This window comes from Silene latifolia, unplaced genomic scaffold (genome assembly GCF_048544455.1).
Source record: "Silene latifolia isolate original U9 population unplaced genomic scaffold, ASM4854445v1 scaffold_73, whole genome shotgun sequence".
Classification (NCBI taxonomy): domain Eukaryota; kingdom Viridiplantae; phylum Streptophyta; class Magnoliopsida; order Caryophyllales; family Caryophyllaceae; genus Silene; species Silene latifolia.
The window spans coordinates 2929112-2932816 of NW_027413640.1; the positions used below are offsets into that span (position 1 = coordinate 2929112).

At 38.8% G+C, this 3705-nt stretch overlaps 1 non-coding gene across 1 annotated transcript; it reads right to left on the bottom strand.

Moving 5' to 3' along the window:
• Positions 1-2481: 2481 nt before the first annotated feature.
• Positions 2482-2588, bottom strand: LOC141640202 (small nucleolar RNA R71). Its single transcript, XR_012542892.1, has one exon. It is a non-coding gene; the product is annotated as a small nucleolar RNA R71 (small nucleolar RNA).
• Between the last annotated feature and the right edge of the window lie 1117 nt (positions 2589-3705).

A 3705-nucleotide genomic window follows, 5' to 3' on the forward strand; every position in this document is an offset into this window, starting at 1 on the left:
TTAGGTCCTTGATGTGACCATAATTAGCGCATATTTAGCCCCCGAATTAGCCTTGTTCCCATGCTTTTTAGTGCATATTTGGGTCATTTATTGTCTTTAGTTCTTTGTTTTTCATATTCTTTGAGATTTTGATCCCTTGGTAGGAAAGGAGTGCAAATCTTGCATTTTCATGGCAAAACGAGACTAAATTGATTGAATTCAATGACCAAGCATCAAGGAGAGACAAGATTAGAAGGCCTTTGTACATATTATAGTAGATGAGCAATGTTGAGAAAGGATCCTTGCATCCCCGAAGAAATCCCCAAGGATTTTATGAAGAAAAGGGAAGAAAAGAAGAAGGAACAAAGCTGAGCAGCAATCCGTGCGGATTGCCCTGAATCCGCCCGTCCTCCACAGCACAATCCGTGCGTCTTCTGCCAAAGACGCCCGGGTAAGCAGCCACCAGAATCCGGCCGTCTTCTCCCAAAGACGCTCGTCTTCCCCTGCTACAATCCGCCCGTCCCGACACCAATACGCCCGGATTCCAGCCCAGCACGAATCCGTTTCTTCAAGCTTCAAAGAAAGAAGCCCTTCCTTCGAAAAATACCGGCGTCTCCCTGCTCAATCTAAAAAGTGTAATTACTAGTTTAGCCCTTAGTTAACCCTAATGCATCCACCTAATTTCCACTATAAAAACCCCATTAGTCTAATTAGAAGAGCATGTTCTTCTCATCAATTATTAGAGTAGTTAATATCAATCAAATCTCTCTTTAGTATTGTAATCAACAATTAATCAAGTTTTAATACAAGTTTTATTTCCTTAATCTCTCTTTTGTTCATCCTTTATTTTGGGTAATTGAAGATTATTTGGGTTATTATTGGGAGATTGACAACCTCTCAATCAAGCATCAAATACTTCTTTTATTCTTTGCTTTATTATTGGAATCATTAGTAGGTATAATTCTCTTAATCCCTTTTTAATTATTGTTAATTACTTTTATTTGTTCATCATGTTTCATTTTGTTGGTATGATTGACAACCTTGCTAGCATGATCAACATGATAATGAGTGAGTAGTGACCTAGCTAGGGTTAATGGGTAATTAGGGGAAACCAAGATGGGGAATGATTTATGCTTAAATTAATATGCTTTCATGGTTTATTTGCTTGCTTGTTTTGATCTCAACTCATGCACATGTTATGTTTGATGAAATGTGAGCCTATGAATCCTTGCATTTTTTACCCATCACCTATCTTTTCAATGAGACTTGTAAGACATAAACCAACTCGAGTCTCATTAGACCATGCATGTTTTTGAGTAGGAAAGACTAAGTCGACTTGTAGGTGTTGTACAATCTAATCGATTCGGCTCCGGGACCCAAACTTTCCTAGGATTGTAAGATATAACCGAACTCAATCCATCACAACAATAATTGCTTGCTTATAATTTGAGAACATGTTTGTATGATCAATTCCCATGATTCCCCTATGACCCCATGATACCCTAGTGCTTTTTATCAATTGTTTTCAACCCTTTTAATTCATCTTGCTTATTTATTTCCATTTCTATCTAGTTAGTGACCTTCTACATCAACCCAAATTGTGACACCCCTAAGACACCACTAGTTTCAATAGAAATCTCATCTCAATTCCCGTTCCTTGGGATCCGACCTTTTTTTGCCTCTTTACTAATTGTAGAGTTATTTGTGAAGTTATAAATTGTGTTTTGATTCGGACGTGACCCAACGACAACATCTATTCAATTGTGAACACGAAACGGACCGATCAAAAATGGCGCCGTTCCCGGGGACGTTGTTAACTTGATTTAGATTTTCTTATATTGTTATTAGTTGTGTCTTTCTTTGCCTTGGGGAAGTAAAACTCCTCAAGGTTTGTTCTAATTGTTTTCGAGTTGTTTGATATTTTGCATGTCTAGAAGGTCACAAGGTGATTTGTTACCTTTTGATCATGAAATTGAAAGGACTTTGACAAACAATAGAAGATTTGCTAGGAGGAATTTGAGAGGTATTAGTGAGGTTGTAGATATTCAACCAACTATTGAGTTCATCAACCCTTTTGCAAGAGAAAGTGAGGAGAACCCAACACAAAATACCCCACAAAATCAACCCACAATGCCTAAGTTTTCATCACATTCCGTACCCACCGAGGAGAACCTACCCAATGGTACTCCCACACCACAACATTTGACCGGAAATTTTATTGCCAAATCCGCCTTTATCCAATTAGTCGAAAGGAGCCAATTTGGGGGGATGCCTAGTGAAGACCCTCATTCTCATATGGAAACCTTTTGTGACTATTGTAATGCGATTTCTCAAACCGGTGTAACTCAAGACCAAATTCGATGGGTCTTATTTCCTTTTTCTCTAATTGGCACCACGAAACAATGGTTGAAGGGCCTTGATAAGGCCACTCTCGGAATTGATTCTTGGAAGAAGTTAGCTCTAGCTTTCTACAAAAACTTCTACCCACCGGAAAAGACTAACATGCTAAGAGCTCAAATTACGGGTTTTAAGCAAAGGGATGAAGAATCTTTGTATGAAGCTTGGGAGCGGTTCAAGGGAATTTGTCGCTCATGTCCTCACCATGGACTTAGCGAGTGGTTCTTGGTACAACAATTTTGGAACGGTCTATATGAAGATTCAAGGAACATTCTCAACATGGGATCAAATGGAATGTTCACCGAAGTTGATGACAATCAAACATGGAACAAGATTGAGGAAATGGCGGTCCATAACTCACAATATATTAGACCTCGCAAGGCCACTAGAGGAGGAAGGCATGAAGTAGACTCCGTTACTCAATTGGGTGCTCAACTTAGTGCTCACATTGACACAATCAATTTGAAGTTTGAACAAGCTATGACTAGACTTGAAGAAGCCTCAAAATCACCAAAGCATCATGTTAATGCCATGACGGCATCCTCATCAATCCTAAGTGGGATATGTGAGAATTGTGGAACTTTGGAACATGACCAAAGTGAATGTAGGGGAACAAATGAACAAGTGAATGCTTTCCAAGCATACAAGAGTGGTACCCCTTATTCCAACTATTACAATGAAAACACCAAGTTTCATCCAAATCTCTCATACAAAAGCCAAAATGTTCAAAACCCTCAAACAACATACACTTCACCTCCCATGAGAAACCAAAATCAAAGACCCTTTTACAACCAAAACCAAGGTTACCAAAATCAAAATCCATACAATCACCAAAATGACCAAGGTTTTGATGTTCAAAAAGCGGTCCTCTAAATGCAAAAGAATCAACAAGAATTTTTCACTCAAATGCAAAAAGATAGTCAAGCAAAGGAAACCACCATCAACAACATTCTAGCTCACACCAAGATGTTGGAAACCCAATTGACTCAACTAGCATCTTCAAGCTCACAATGACAAAAGAGGCAATTACCACCTCAAAGTAATCCCCCAAGACATGAAACAGTTAGTGCCATTCACTTGAGAAGTGGTACAAGGTATGAAGCACCGAAGAAGCAAGTTGAGGATGAAGTTGTGGAAGCTAGTGATAAGGAAGAAATTGTGCAAAACTCCAAAGATGGAGAATCATCAAAAGAAGAAATTTCAAAGAAAAATGAAGACAAGGTCAAGGAGAAGGAACCCATTGTGATTAGACTTCCTTTTCCAAGTCGTCAAGCCAAGCCCAAATTTGATGACCATCTTGGAAAGTTTATGGAAATTGTGAAGAATTTG